The 17,423-nt window shown below is 34.3% G+C and overlaps 1 pseudogene; it reads right to left on the reverse strand.

The window, feature by feature from the left end:
• Positions 1-17,142: 17,142 nt before the first annotated feature.
• LOC100714566 (non-histone chromosomal protein HMG-17-like) lies at positions 17,143-17,414 on the reverse strand (annotated as a pseudogene).
• Positions 17,415-17,423: the final 9 nt, after the last annotated feature.

Here is a 17,423-nt window from a genome sequence, read left to right on the forward strand (position 1 = left end):
GCTGCCTTCCCCCACTTCGATCATTGTTATTATAAAGGTACGAACTCCAGTAGTGAAATTATCAGGATAAGTTTGACCAAATATTCATCACATGCACCTCTTGCTTGGAGAGGGTGAATAAAACTTTCATCCCTTTCAGTTGTCATAGATATGTTGTTGCCAGAAACTTGAAAGATCTCATATAAGGCAGTTGCTGACATTAAGTTGTTGAAAATACTTCATGGGTCATTCAACTTTGCATGATCTCCTACAATTCAATTCTGTTTTTCCTTTTATTTTATTTTTATTTTTATTTTTTTTAAATTTTATTTAAGGAGGAAGAAAAAACAGTGAAAGGGTACAAGTTATACAGATTTACAGAAGAAAAAAATGAACAGTAGGAAATCACTAGTTAATGGATTAAAATTGCCATCTTAGAAATAATTGTTCAAGTCACAAAAATTAAAGCTTGTAGAGTGGACATTCCAACAATGATACTGCAAACTGTTCAATGATCCAATAAAACTCTGTGATATCATTTTCTATCTTATACACTTAAATATACATGCAGTTATATAGTTTAGAGCACTTTGTTTTCCTCTCTTTTGTATAATGACTATTACACATTTTGGGTTTCATTGCTCCCACGCTTCTTACTGCTTTTTTGGAAGAGAGTAAAACCAAGTGTGACATAACAGACCAGAATTGGTCAAGTCAAAAGGGTGGACATAATAGATAATGTAAAAACATAATACAAGGTGATCAACAATGGTTACCATAATGCCTCGCGCTATCTCTAATAGAACTGCCTATATCATTAGTTATAATACAATTGAACAAAACAGTAAAGAACAAAACCGACAAAACCAAACCATTGGAGACATTGTAGGTGTTCAAAAGTAGATAAAAGTCAACGAGAATGGGCATTATAATGAATCTCATTATCTTCACAGCTGATGCCTAAACTTTCGAACCTGATACTATCCAGCAAAACAGAATAGGGGAACATCAGTCAAAAACAAGATGGTGAGAGTAATACAGGGCTTCAAATCGAGATAATAGAAAGTCAAAGTGGGTTACTATAATATATCCTGCTATTTTTTTCCCTTTAATTAAACAGATAAAAATAAAAAAGTAAATAATGGAGTGGAGATTGAGATAAAAGAGAGCATAACAGCGAAACAGCGCAGATCAAAACATAACCATTTAAGCAGAATAGTGTTTCACCACCAGATAATCCCGACCCAAAAGTAGTTACCATATTGACTCTTTCCTTGAAGTCCTTGAGTACAACTTCGTATACTGTAGCATTAAGTATATCAAAACAATGTAAAACCTTTTAAGAGAATGACAGCATTACAGAGTATTTAGAATCGACTAACAGAAATAGAACAATGATTTCTGTATAATCTCCTTGTCTTTAAAAGGTTTTTGCTTATACTATCGTACATAATAAAATCCAATAAGATACAACCTATTTAGACCATTGGAGACAGAAGAACAAAAGCTAGATGAGACTTCAAAACAAGATGATACTAAATCAGTATTACCTATTAAGATGTCATTTTCTCCAAAATAGCTGTTCCTATCATCCAATCTTCTCTGTCTCATTTCTGTTGAGCTCTTTTTCTGTCAGTAGCTGTCAGTTTGTCTTCTTCATTTTGTTCTCTGCTCCATTCGTTGTGGCCTCCCCGCCACTATTTCTGGGTTCTTCGTATTTTTCTTTTTTTAGAATATCCTGCAATACTTTCTGTAGAGTTGAATTGGTGGTTGCAAATTCCCCCAGTTCCTCTTTATCCTGGAAGCACCTTGTTTTTCCATCAATTTCCAGGGACAGTTGTGCAGGATATCTCAATCTTGGCTGGAGATTATTATCTTTCAAAGCTTGAATTATTTCCCCCCACGCTCTTCGTGATTTGATGGTTTGTGCAGAGAAATCTGCTGTAATTCTGATGGGTGTTCCCTTGTAGGTGGTCTGTTTCTTGTCTCTGACAGCTTTTAATATTCTGTTCTTGTATTGAATTTCTGGAATTTTTATTATTATATGCCTGGGTGTCGCTCTGTTTGGGTTGTAGGTAGCTGGGGTCCTGTATGCCTCATACATCTGAGTATCTTTACCTTTTGCTGAATTAGGAAAATTCTCCTGGATTATTTCTGTGAGTAGCTTTTGTAGTTGACTTGTTTGTGTCCCTACTTCTTCTTTTATGTTCTTAATTCTTAAGTTATGGCTCCTCTTATCATCTTCTTGTCTTTGTATTATTGCTGTTTGTTTCTTTGTTATTTTTAAGAAGTTTTTCATTTCATTCTCCCATATTACAAGTCTTCCCTCCAGTTCAGATAGTCTGTCCTTAGTTTCTTTCAAGCTGTTATGCCAGTCTTGGATCGACTTCTTAGTTTCTTGGTAGTCCCTTTGAACCTGCTTCACGTACTCAAACAATTCTCCCCTCTTTTTCTGTTCTTCCATTCCACCATCTGTTTTTTCCTGGGTGGTGCTTAGCATTTCTCTAACTATTCTGCATACTTCTAGCTTCAGGTCTTGATAACTTCATTCCTGAATTGGTCTATGAGGCTCTCTATATGGCGCTTTATGTCTATTGGTGCGGTGTCCGCTATTGCCTGTTTCTCAGAATTGGGGGCCGAGGAGCCTTTCTTTTTGCTGCCTTTTCCCATATTCTCTGTTCCTTATATATGCAAGCTTACATAGGAGGCCCAGCTTCCCTCCCTGTCAGCCGGAGCCTGATCGAATTGCGCTGGCTAGGTGTTCCCGCCCACCGCAGAGCACCAGGGAGTTGCGGACTAGGCAGCCTACTCGGGAGTCACCCCTCCGGGCCACCGTCAGGCTCTGGGATCTGGGTTGGGCTAGCCTACCGAGTCCACCAGCAGAGTCACGCAGGCCAGGCACTTTTCACCAATCCCGTCCGAGAGGGGAATGTGTGGCTGGAGTCGTCACCACGCCCTGCTCCCGCAGGACTGCCCCGGCCCATAAAGTCCTCTGCTGGAGTCAAACTGTGGTAGAGTGTCAGTTTCTCTCACTCACCTCACCACAAGTCAGTGCACACCTCCCTGCCCATCCGGTTTTCGACTCCGTTCGCAGACTCCCGTTCTCAGAGCTTCTGAGCGTCTCACTCCTTGTCGAGCCGATGTAGAGGCAGCCAGCCGCCACGCGGCGGGAAATCCAAATCGCGGCTTCCAATGGCTCAGGGTCCAGCCTCCACACTGTGACTTTTCTGTTTGTTTTAGAACCAGGACTGCATTCCAAGTTGGTTTCTCTCAGCCCAGTTCGTTCCTGAGTCAGCAGAGCATATCTCCACTGGCTTATGTCTCCTTAGTCCGCACCATTTCTGACTTCTGAACCCAGCCCTTCAGAGAGCCTCCGTAGTATCTGCTATCTGTCCGCCATGTTCTCCCGGAAGCCTACAATTCAATTCTTTAGAACTAGAGAGAATGACAAAGAGCCAAAGTCCTGGTGAAACAGTTAACTTTAAAAAACAACAAAAACGTGAATCTGAGCTCATTGTCTCTTGAAGTCAAAGAATGGAGGCATGGACAAAAAGCAGCAGTTCAGAGAGTGTTTATTGGCAATCAAAAGATAGCTCCTGGTAGGTACCAAGGGTGGTATTTTCTAAATATATAAACAGACCACGAGGACTGTTATAAATAAATGAGTTTGTGGTTTTGAGGTGAGTAAAAGTTAGTTATCCAGCTGGTTGAGTTCAAAGGAAACAGAGCAGGAAGAAAACTAGTTACTCTACTTTGTAAAGTTCTGCAAACTCAAGCCACAAGATAAAAGGAGCTGTCTACCAGTAGCATATTCAGCCTCAGTGTCTTCAGGGGTAAAAGGATATGTAGTGTCTCTAACTTTGTAGCCATTTGTTGTATTTGATTTCATAAACTGTAAGGCTTACATTAGCTCCTAACTCATTGTTATGTGCTATTTTCTTCTTAACAAGTTGAATCTGTCTTAGGCCTTCCTTTCCAACTGCCTCTTTCTAAACTAACTGCACTGTCATTTTATACTCTTTACATTGAGTAGAGTGAAAAGTCCTCAGATCACTGTACCTGCACTGTGGAAATAATTTTCCACGTATTAAAATCAAAACAAGCAAGTGAAATATAAAGAATCTCCTAATCTTGAGAATTATTCTTTCCAGAATGAGGAACTACCAAACTACAGAGCTCTTGGAAAATTTGAAAGCAGAAATTAGAGAGTGAATTGATAAACCCAGTAAATTAATTTTTGTTAAGTTGCTAATGAAATGTTGACATTTTTATAACCTCTTGTTTCTTACAGATTGGTGAATTCCTGCACATCATTTCTTATCCAAATTTTGGTCAATATAATTGTCAGATAAAGTACACAGACAAAGTTACAGGAGTAAAGTGGAGTTCTATGGAATTTTATCATCACAAGGCTCTGCTTTAAAGATTCTCTATTAATGCCTGTTAATTGTAAATCACTGGCAGTATTGGAGAGCTGAAAAAATGATATTTAACTTTCACACGTGATACAATTTCCTTCTCCAAAGCAAAAGGCAAAAAGTAGTTGACAAACTTAATTACATGAAAACTTTAAGGTAAAAATAACCATTGAGTTTGGAAAATGGTAAAAAATAACCATTGAGTTTGAAATTTTGGGTCTTTATGAAAATTTTTGACACATTTGACAGAAAATATGAGTAATAAATTATATGTAAATTGTTGATTATCATTTCAGTTTCTTATTTTCACTTCTGACTTACTTCTCTATAAACCTTAGATAGCCTTAAGTATACAAATTGGAAAGTAACTTCAAGATAGTAAGTAAAATGTGAATCTACAACTTGCTCTATTAATTACATAGAATAGAAAGGGCACACGAAGGTTATGACTGATTGAAGAAAAAATCTTATAATTCATATATTTAAGTCTGGCTGCAAAGAATTATGGTATTTGCATATGAATTCACTTCAACTTGTAAGATCTCAGAATTTGCAAAATAAACCAGGCATAAAAAGAAAATGAAGAAGAAATGTTGCTCCTGGAAACAGTTCTCTTTCATAAAATGATTTTTAAAATATTTTTATTTAAGAGCACTCTATTACTTTCTGTGCCATTTTTGAAGTCCACTAAACATCAATTATCTAAAATTGAAGACTTTGGGATTGTATTTTGTTTTCTGCTTCCTGGGTGCTAAGACTTAATCCTTTATCAGAAATTCTTTTCAGTTTACATTTCTTTCATGTATATTTCAAGTGCCACTCAGAAAATGTGTTCTTCCAAGAACCCTTGTTTCTGAATAAAAAAATCTTCAAAATATCCTCACTGGGTTGCACTTCTGTAGTTTTTCACCAATCACATAGCATACTTTAGATTTTATGACACAGAGTTTTTTTTTCTTTTTTTTTTTGTTCTTTTTTATTTCACTATATTTTAAAATTTGTGAATGTGAAAGGTACCCTCATTTTTTTTTACTTGCCAAAAATGAGACAATATATTACAATCATCTGATAAATAGTGAAAAATAATCTTACTCTTTATATCAATGGATTTACTTGAATACACCACTAAATAGTTTTCTTGAAAAGCACTTTCACAAGCAAATTGCCTGATGAGTGTTAATAGTCTGGGTAGAAGTCTAGAAACATAAATTATATGATTTCATATATACTGATATCTCATGAAATTTATCTTAAATCATAAGGATTTTAGTGATGATCTACTCTCTTTTACCACACATATAACATTCCAAAGTTATTCTTTAGACACAAAATTAAGTCTAGCAATTTTAGTGGTATATGTTGAATGGTTTATTTTAGTGAATAAATCAAAGGATGAAATTAATGTGAAAAATAGATACATACATATAATACTATTCTATAATACAATTATATGCTTTCAGTTCCAAAATAATTTTTATAATGCATAAAACGAGATATATGATTTGATTTTTATTTGTGCTGCATGATTACTGGTGGAAGAGTTCAGAGAAACAATAATGCTCATTGAAGAATGATCTTGTTTTTAAACGTTTGAACAAATTACAACTTCAATAGGATCTAAAAATTAGTGTATTATAGTACAATAAAAATCAGTTTTTCAGGGCAACATTTTGGTAGCTTTCATTTGTTACAAAGGTACATAATCTTAAAAAATTAAATTTCATTATTGTTTGCTTTATTTTTCTGTTTTTTCTCTTTAAAATAAAAAAATTAAATTTTAGAAACTTATACTATATCATGCATATATTTAGCAAAGTAATGTCTACTTTTCATAGCTATGATGATTTATTGAACATGATTATATATGTGTATTAGATGTTTATTATATTATCCATACAAAGCATAAAAATATGACTATCATTTGTAACATGGACATACTAGCTCTTTGTCCAATTCATTTATCTTCTTTTAAAACAGTAAGTAGCCATTTTCAGCATTCCTTAGATTTTGGTGGAATTAAAAGTGAGTTCCAGATATATGTAAGAAGTGTATACCTTAGCTTGTATTTCTTCATGTTGTTTCTTATTTTACCAGCTTATGTAGACAAGTTCAACACACTTAGCACCATTTGTTGAACTTCACTGAACCATGGCATGAAACAATTCTGGACTCCTCTGCTAGCAGCTGAGGGAGCGTTATAGATCACAAATAATCACTTCAGTTAGTTCAAAAGATACAGATATAGAGGGACATTGGACTAATATATATTTTATGTGTTTTGACCATGTTAGAGTAGCTGTCTTGGTTACTTTTCTCTCATTGCTGGGATAAAATACACCACACCCAAAATGAAGAAACGAAAGGTTTATTTAGCTCACTGTTTGTGGAGGTTTCAGTCGATAATCAGTTGGCTGCAAGGCAGTGTGGCATGGCACTGGGAAACACTTCAAGGCAGCAGTCAGCAAGTCCAGTCAAAACAAAGGAGGCAAACAGCAAGTTTCTTTTACCCTTTTATTTTGTACATAGTCCATTCCCCTTTCAGGGCTAGTGTAGCACTCCCAAAATCTCTTTGCTCTTCTTTTCCACAGGATGGGATGTTTACAAATTAAGAATCCTAACGTACTGCCAAGTTCACAGTTAAGTCTCTAAACTTCTCAAGTAGACATAATGCGTCAACAATAACAATAGCCAATGCTGAGAATATGGATTACAAATATCCACTTGCATTATTTCAAAAGATAGAGATAAAGTATGCATTGATTATTTGACTAATACATATTATAAGTATTTTGATTTTGTTAGAGTTGCCAATGTTGTTAGGGTGGTTTAAAAGTGTTAACAGAGCTCTGTATCATTCTCATAGTAACAAAACCAGCTACATTCATAGATTAAGAAGTATCACAGCATGCCTACCTGGTGCTTTACATAAATTATATTTCATGTGTTACCTTTTAATAAGGATTCAAAACAAAAAAGCATCAGTTTTGGACAGCATAAGTAGAAAGTAGGTTTAATGTAACAGTATTAGGTTGTTCCCTCAGTATTTGCTTGAAGAATCAGTAGGGAGTTCTCAGAGAATTAAGTTCAGATATGGAAAAAAACATGAAGACATATACTCTAAAAATACCCACCTTAGAGTGTAAACTTGAGGAACTGTTGATATATATTTTGTTATTAGGAAGGTGCTATCGAGTGTTTTGTCATTCACAGAATGCTGACACCTGTCACTGGACACTGTGAAATGCCATAGATTTACTCTCTGTCACCTACAATCGTACCAGAGATGGTTAGGAGCCTCTGATTGAGGCAGGGCAGCAGTGCAGTGCACGAGCTAACAGTAGTTAAAGGGAGAGAATTCTGGCTCCTGTTCGCTTTTAAAGTTGAAGGCAGAACCTCCTTTTCTCTGAATTCTCATAATGTGGAGTTATTAGAAATAGGACAGTGAAGTTATGAGAAGACAAAGTCAAATATCAGTGAATACTGCATTTTACTGTTTTGGCCTCTAAGAATTTATGCAAATTATTATTTCTTGTCTTATATATCCACAAATATGCTCTCTCCTCTAGCCTAACTAACTTAACACTGAATAATGGAATATTACTTTTCCGTGGGTCCCCAATGAAAGACACACTTTCATATGAAATTCCAATAGAAAGCTATATCAATGCCCAATAAATCTTTAGCTAAACTCTAACCAAAAATTTAAAGGCCTATGCAGTCAATGCTTTTTTTATAGTACTAAACTACGTCCACAATCATTGTAGTCACTACTGCTGTGATTGCCATTTGGGACTCAAATACAATCTCCTGCTCAGCCTCTCCAAGTGCTCTGGCTACAGGCATGTACCACCATGCCACTTAAAATACCACAAACACTTTTTTGAGTAATCCCAAAGAAGAATAGGAGAAAACAACCCGGAAATTGTTTGCATGCATATTCTACAATTAGGTAGTAAGCCATAGATGGAATTCTAGCTTTCCAAATCTTTCTTCTATTTCTCTTTCATTCACTTTGTTATAACCACCAGTTAAGACAATCAAAAAAATTCTTCATGAGCATTGTAACTAAAATCTGAGTGACTATGAAATGCATAACTTATTTCCTCTATGATGGTAAGCAAGCCCTATAAAGGGGGCAAATTTGCGACACAGCACAATATTCTGTTCTTAATGGTTTTGCCCTCAGGAGAAACTGGATAACCAGTGCTGAATCTGCTCAGGTATTTTTAGAGTCTAATTAAATTGGAGGGTGGGAAACACATACTTCTTGCTTAATGCATCTTTCTATACATGTGGAGGAAAATACCAAAATCTAGAGTATTCTAGACATCCTGTGTCTCCTAATATGGAGGAAAAATGGCCACAACAACATTTGTGACATTTACTCTGGAATCAAGGGCTCATTAAAATACTGAAGCATAATCATAAGATTAGAAACTCTTCTTTCCCCTGCTACTTATTACTCCATTACTAAAGACCAATTTAAAGCTATTGCTTTTCCCCTGATACATGCTATCAAAAATTTTTACATGCTACAATAAAAGACAAATTTTGAAGAGACATAACTGGAATCATAATGAGAAATGACAAAAGTATTAGAATTTCAGATCAATAAAAAAAATATGCTAAGGTTTCTTATGGCCTTAGCAGGAGAAGACAAATAGGCAGTAAATAGCAGAATAGGAATTCTAGAAACAGAACCAACTGGAAATGCCAAAGATCAATACCACTGCAACAGAGATGAAGAAAGGCTTTGATGGGGACTTCACAGCTCAGGAAAAACCTTCTGATGAGTATTTATAAATATAAGCTTCAAAACTGAAAAGCAAAGGAAAAAAAGATGGAAAGATGATAGGAATAAGGAGTACAGAATATCCAAGGACTCTGGGTCAAATAAAGAAGAGTGAATTGCGGTGGGAACACAGAGGGCAGGAAGGAAGTGGAAGCAGAGGAAATATTTCAAACAATGACTGAGTTTTCCTAAATTAATGTTAGATATTAAAAATTATCAAAGTAGCTCAGAAATAACCAAACATGACAAATGCCCAGATTTCTAAACTTATGGTTTTCAAGTTATAGAAAACCAAAGGTAAAGCCAAAATCCTAAAACCAACCAGAGGATGAAGCACCTGTAGAATTACATCCACTGTCCCCAGGCAAACAAATAAAAGGAAGAAGAATTTAAACTGTCAAGAAAGCCACCAGACAAACAAATAGCACCCAGAATTCCGTATTTTCTACAATGTCTTCAAATATGAAGAAATATAATGACTTTCTTAGTTAAACAAAATTAAATTTTGTTCTCAGTGTAACTGTCTCATAATAAATATTACCTGCAAAAATTTATTAATAAAAAAACTCACAAAATAAATTTTTAGAAAGAATAAAAATTATTCAGATCAACACCAGAAGAATATCAAAGTAGTAAAAATTGAAGGCTAAAAACCACTAATTTTTCTTACACTTATTTTATCTGACAGATAACAACTTGCTCAAAATAATAGCATCAGTAATCCATCAGACATATTCATATTTATCTGTGCTTATTTACAAGGCAATAAATGACAGCAGAGATAGAATGGGAATTTGGTAGCAATCAAGATGATATTAGTGCTATGAAATATTCTCTCTACCCATGAATTGGGACACTCTTGTTTAAAATTGCCTTAGATTAGTTCTAAACTTGCATTGCATGTACTACAACCCACTAGGTCACCAATAAAACAATAGAAAACAAGTTATAAATAGTATGCAAGAAAATACAGAAAATAGGCCCGTACAAAATACTTAATTAAAACCAAAAAATATATAAAAGTTAAAATATGTAAGTGGGATGTAAAATGAGCAAGAAGTCAAGCACAGTGACAAATATGTGGAAGAGATCAAAAACTACATCAATAAGTATTATAAATGTCAATAGTCTAAATTTACTAAGGAAAATCAGATTGTGGTAGCAATTTAAAAGCAACACACAGATTATGTACCTTTTATAAGAAACTCACATTAAAAGTGAGATGGAGATACAGATTACTAGTGCAGACATGGGGGAAGTATGCTATTGCAATGTCTAATTAAAGGGAGCAAAGATAGCTGTACTACAGTCAGATGGAGGACATTTAAAAGAAGGAATCTTTGTGATAAAGACACTTGATAACACCAATGATATCAGTTATCCAGGAAAACATAACAACCATGTGTTATGTGTATATTTGCAGAACATCAGAACCTCAAATCATGTGAAGAATGAATGAAACTTAAACAGAAGTAAATGAAACCACTATCATAGCTGAATACTTGGACACTTCTTTGTGAGAAAATGAAAAATCTAAAACTAAGAGAATTACAAAGTATGTGTTGAATTCAATATATCCATCAATCAATAGAGAAAGAGGGAAAAAAGAAAGGCAGGGATAAGGGGCAGGAAAAAACAAACAAGATATGATGTGTTTATATAATATTTTCCCAAGAATATAATTATTGTGTATCACAAACCTATGCTAATAAAATACCACATCTATAGACTTTATTATCCAATTAAAGCAGAATACATATTATTCTCAAGTTGATATGAATTTTTCACCAAGATGTACCAATTCGGCTTAACAATTCGAAAAAATATATAATCATTCAATATTTGTTCAGACTACAAAGGAATTAAATAACAAAAATAGACCTAAATACCCATCAACTGCGGAATGGATGGTATTTTTATACAATAGAGCATTACTCAGATATATAGAAGGATGAATTTGAGGCATTTATAGGTAAATGGATGCAATTTGAGGCCATATACATGAGTGAAAGAAATCAGACTTGCATGTGTAAAGATCACATTGTCTTCCTACAGTAAAAATTTGAAAGAGTAAATAAGATTCAAAATGTACAATAGATATTGTGAAAGTAAAAGGGAAAGAAACTGCTCAAAAAGAAAGGACAGTTGTGATAGGGGAAAGCAGAAAAGAAACAAAGGAAAAGATTGTATGTCTATATATAGATCATATATATGACAACTTGTATATATGTAGATAATTTGTGTATACAAGATACATTATTTGTATATAATACATATATATATACTAGTATATATATATATATATATATACTAGTATATGTAGATAGACAACTTGTATAAATGAATACATATGCAAGATAGATAACTATACTACTAATGTTTGTTAGTTCATCAAAAAGAACAGTTTGTGCTTTCATTGTTTGATTGTTTGATCAATTGTTTCAAGCTTATGTCTTTGTAATTTGAACAACTAATTTGAAGACAACAATGTGCAATATATTAAGCAGTGTTAATTTCCTATTACTTTGTTTCAAAATCCTGTATCATTGTTTCATTTACATTATACAAAAATCTGTACAATTTTTTTCATTTTTAAAATAAAAAAATCAAACTGATAATTCCACAATTTTAAAGTAAATGGTCATTAAATATTATTTCTCCAAATAACCACATGAGTCAAAGAAGAGATCTTAAAGAAAAATTTTTAAATATATTCTATACTAAATTAAATTGAAAACATAACACCAAAATCTATAGAATACAGCAAACTATTTGGATGGGGAGTTACAACACTAAATGCATGTATCAAAAAAGAAGAAAATCTAAATTCCATCATCTGTTTCCATCTTTACAAACTAGAAAAGGTACAGCAAATTAAAGAAAGTATGCAGGAAAAACAGAAGTAAAGCAGAAATCAATGAAATTGAAAATGGAAAATTAACAGAGAAACTTGATGAAACTAAACAGACAAATGAGATGAATAAATATTTTGACAAAAATCTGAAAGGATTTTGAAAGGAAAAATAAGCTGTATGAATCTCTAGACAAACTAAGAAAAAAGACCTAAATTATTACCAGATTGTAAATGAACAATCGTTAACAAAACTATAGTGTAACAACTGAACATTTTTCACTAAAAAATGATTGAAGTTTCTATACAAAGTTTATTCAAAGTGGAATGTAGACTGAAATATAAAATGTAAAATATAGAATTCCTAGAAAATAACATGGGAGAAAATAAATATTACCTTGTTTATGATACAATAAGAAAAACACGAAGCATGAAAGAAATAGGAGTATGTTGGGCTTCATTAAAATTAAAATTTGTATTCTGTGAAAAAGAATGTAAATAAAATAGAAACATAGATTGAAATTAAGTGTTTGCAAATAAAATTTGTTTTAAAGGATTGTTTGTCAAAATCTGCACAAAACCATTGAAACTCAGCAACAAAAACATAACTAGATTAAAACTTTGAACAAAGATTCTCACAGTCTTTCACCATACATATTGTACTTACGGCAAATAGGCATATCATATGTAGTTAAGGAAATGAAAAGTAAAATAAGAAAATGATATCAATAGCTTCTTGTTAGAGTGGCTAAAATGTAAAACACTGAAAATACCAATGCTGGTGAACTTGTAGACTAACAGAAAGTCTCCTCCATTGCTAGGAAGCTTCTTGTAGTATACCTTGGTGATTTCATAGAAAATTAAACATGTTAAAACCACATGATACAGTTATCATATTCCTTGGTATTGACTCAAGCCAAGTGAAAATTTATTGGCACACTAAACACTGCACACTGATGTATACAACAGCTTTATTCATGATTTCTCAAATTTGAGAGCAACAGTCTGTGAAAACTCTGTAAAAACCTGTTTATCACTCTGATAATAAAATAACATTGATAATAGGCTCTATGAGTAAACATCAGCAGTGGATCATGTATCTGGTATGGGTAAGGCATTGCATTCCAGGACCACAAAGTGAATGAACGAACTAACAAATGTATAGTTAATACAAAAAGAATATTATCGTTCACCAATGGAACCAATTATCAAGCGACGAAAGGACACAAAGATACTTGAATTCATATTATTAAATAATAAACCATACAAGCTGAAAAGACTACAAATTCTACAATTTGTATTATATGTTTAGAAAAAATCAATATTATTGATACAGTATCGAAATTTGTATTCCTAGTGTGAATATGCAGAGTAAAGGTGATAATCCTTTATATGATGCTGCAATGGTGGGAAAGTATCATTAAACATTTGCCAAGATTCATAGAATGTATAGCCTCAAGGTAGCAGCTTTCTCCAGTGTAGAGACTATGGAGACAATGATGCATCAAAATAGGGGCATGAACTGTAACTAATGAAGAACTAGGTTGAGAGACTCTAACCACAGGGGAACTAGAGCATGAGAACGTGAAGCAGGGATTTAGGATCTGATACAAAGATTGATGGAAAAGTCATCAACCATTCTCCTAACTTTGCTGTGATTCTAAAAATTTCATTTAAAAGAGAAGTCTAATGTGTTTATTTTCTTTCAATGAAAATCTTTGAATGCTACAGTGATACATCAGCTACACATCAAACTAGGGTCCAGACTGTTATGTCACAGCATTATTAACCAGGCTTATGTTTTTACAAACTTGATTCATTTGGTGACAAGAAGCTCTAGGGTCATGAAGGTGTATTTAGAGAACATTAGTACTATGGTAGGGATAGGGTGCATGATAATATAAAGTTATGTGATATATATGTATGACTTCATAAAAATATACATATGCAAAATATTTTATACACACACATGTGACTTAAATACCTCTTCAGGCCCATTGCACATTTCCCTCTGAAAATGGAACTCTACTGTTTTTAATAAATTGATGAAATAGGAACCTGTGGATGGTAGCCTGGCCTCCATAGCCAGAGTCAACTAAATTAACCTACTAGTTAATTTTAAGAGTTATTTCTTAAGAGGGAAGTAAATCCATAGTATCCTCCACTCTAATTCTGAGGCTTGTTAAGACTTGGCATTCCATCCCAAGTCCCAGACTTTTTCCTAATTCATGGAAATTATTTTCTTGTTAGAACTTAGAGGAATAAGCACTTCCATTTGTTCTAGAAATTTGCCAGCCCCCTATTGCCTCCTGTACTCTGTCTTCCACTCGGGATTGGAAACATCAAAAGTTAAGTCAGAACAGCACAGTCAGGTATAGCATATGCTAATTCCAAAATATGTAAACAATAATAAAGTGATTATATAGAAAAACAATGCTCTTCATGACCTATGTGTGTTATGGGGTGAAGAAAGTGGGAGGAGATTGTAGTTCAGTCAGGTAATGAATTCATTAATTATTATGGTTGTTTAGTTTTTACAGCTATTTTTATGTTTGCTGCAACCTATTATTACTTTTTCTGAAAATAGCCAAATAAACAATACTAGGAAAAAAAAAAAAAACACTCTGACAGATGGTTACTAAAGCAGTGCAGGAGGATTTCATCCTCATAGTTTGAGATTTTAAAGTTCGATTTTGCCAGTGCTGCTAAGATTAAACACACCTCCCCACAGCACTGCTGAACTTGGTCACAGCCATAACCATAAGCTTCTTCAAGCAGCATGTGTGATATTGTATCTGTAATTGCTTCTTTGTCTTCTGGAAAGACTCACCCTGCACCTTCTACCTGCAAGCTCCACTATTCTACTGAGGCCTATGAAGTCTTGTATTATAATCAGCAATCTTGCATTTATTCTTTAACTCTGATTTGCTAGTTCCCTGGTCATTACAGCGTATGTATCTACTCCTAAACATAAATGAAAGTGTTAATGCATGGTGGACATAAAAGATGGCTATGAAACTCAATAAAGGAGAATATGTTTACTTTCATACATATCAAATAGAATAAAAAAGGGTTCAAGAGTCCACAAACCCTGTAATCTTTTTCACTCAATTTAAACATCACTTTAATCTACACTTGCTGGATCTGGACAGAAGCTTTACAAATAACAAATTATGAGTGTTGTTTGTTGTCCATTTTATTTTTCTTTCTCAAGCCAGAAACTATTATGAGATAGACATTTTAAGTGTATTTTTTATTAAAAGTGTAAAGATGTCAGTGACATTTAAGTCATATTTATAAAGAATAATATACTCTGGTTCTCATTAGAAATGCAATACAAATAACTGTGCTGTAGTATTCTCACTTTAGAAATGAATTAAAACATTTTAGGAGATTTTCTTAAAATATTTCAAAAGAACAACTTTGTCATGAGTAAACTTTAAAAAAAATCAGGTTGACTAACATGGTCATTTGGCTCCGTAGGAATATCGAGATATTGTATTTAAACCGTGTGTGTAGTGCTCAGCAGTAATTCCACCATCCTGTGAGGCTGAGGAAGGAAAAAGACCACAAGTTCAAACCCACTATGGACAACCTAGAAGCTCAGCAAGATCCTGTTACAAAATTAAAACAAACAAACAAACAAACAAACAAACCAAAAGTACAGAGGAAATAATGTAGCTCAATTTCAAAATGACCAGGTCCTGCAAAGAATCGCCTATCTAAAAAAAAAGAACAAGAAAAGACTCTCTATTGATAATGTCTGCCTTTTTACTGCTCTTGCTTAGCTTTTTTGTTCAGTAGATGTAAAAATTAAAGGAACCCTCTTGGCAACTTTATTTACTACTTATTGATATATAATAAATTCAAAAGCAAAAATGAATTCTACTTGCAAGTTTCATTTATCAAGGTATTTGGTAGCATCTTTATAGTGTACATAACAATATAATAACAATAGAAAAGATAAAGAAGATTTTAATAGTGTTTTGTACTTGTTCCTAGCCCTAGTCCATGATGGTCAAGCTGAAATCATAGCTCTTTACGGTGGTAATAAGTACAATGCAAATGTAGGTCATTGCAGTTGAGAGCACAAAAATGCCATCAATATTTTTTAAAAATCATCTTACAGTTATGTTTTATCCTTTTGTTGTGGTTGCTAGTATTGTTCACTTTGTGTTTTGGAACTTAATACAATAAAGTGAGATCAAAAGCCCTGCAGACTTCTTAACAACTAGAAATCATTAATTCCACCAGCTAACGGGAATTCATTATGACCTGCTACTTAAGGTTATCCATTAGTATTTTTTTCCAAACTGTATCCAGCTTTATTAAAGATACTTTTCATAAACAATCATGATGTTTCAGACAGGACATGGGCACACAATCATTAACAGTGTATAAAAACTTTCAAACTCCTTTCTTAGATGGACTACCAAAAATCAGAAAGCCACTATAAAATCCAATGAAGTCTTCATCTGAGGCTCTGAAGTAGGGAAAGCATAGAGTGAGGGTTGACATTTCACATTTTGCATGTTGTTTAACAACTTTTCACAAGCTGACCTTGACTTTCAGGAAATTAAAATGGCAGAATTATCAATGTGAAGATCCACAATCTAGAGAAGGAAATCACTGCTCTTGTGGGACACCACCTCAGTGTCACTGGCAAGTCCAGATTGCCAGACACACTGGTAACATCAACTTTTGGGAATCAGGTCCCAACAGGTCTCTGGGCTTAGGGGAGTTAAGTCTATGCTGATGGCAGAAGAAAGGGGGACATAAAATGAACAGGGGGTTGTCCCATACCACAAGGCGTTTATGCCAAGGTGGCAGCATATGTCAACATCAGGGAATCCCTCCTCCTGGGAGCCAAGAGGAAGTCTCTCATAACTAGCAGGGAAACGTGCTTCCCCCACATCGATCCAGCTTCCGAGACACTGTACTAGTGACATGCTCCTGCTCCCAAAACAACAATGAAGTGTTCTGTGTGCTATAGCTTTAAAAAAAAGGTAAAACAAAACTGTATATTTATAAAACTTGATAAAAAACAGTATTTCAAACTGTACAGTCACCAGAAGTACACAGTTATCAAAAATGCACAGTCTTCACGTGGCGTCTCCAGCACCTTCAGCTTTTCGTGCCTGGCCTGCTTTGGCATCTCCTTTCCCTGCAGGGTATTCCCATCCTTGCTGGCATCAGCTTTTCCCTTTTCTCCTTTGGGTACCTTGTCTCCCTGCTTTGCAGGGGCCTTTTGGGGCTTGGGCTCTGGCTTTGGAGGAGCTGGTTTAGCAGACAGTCTTGCAGATCTTCCCTGTGGTTCGTCCTTCACTTCGGCTTTGTCGCCTGTAGCCTCCCCTTCAGCCTTTCTCTTGGGCATCTCCTGGGC

The sequence above is a fragment of the Cavia porcellus genome, unplaced genomic scaffold (genome assembly GCF_034190915.1).
Source record: "Cavia porcellus strain 051 isolate PalLab524CR breed Dunkin Hartley unplaced genomic scaffold, mCavPor4.1 scaffold_30, whole genome shotgun sequence".
Classification (NCBI taxonomy): Eukaryota; Metazoa; Chordata; class Mammalia; order Rodentia; family Caviidae; genus Cavia; species Cavia porcellus.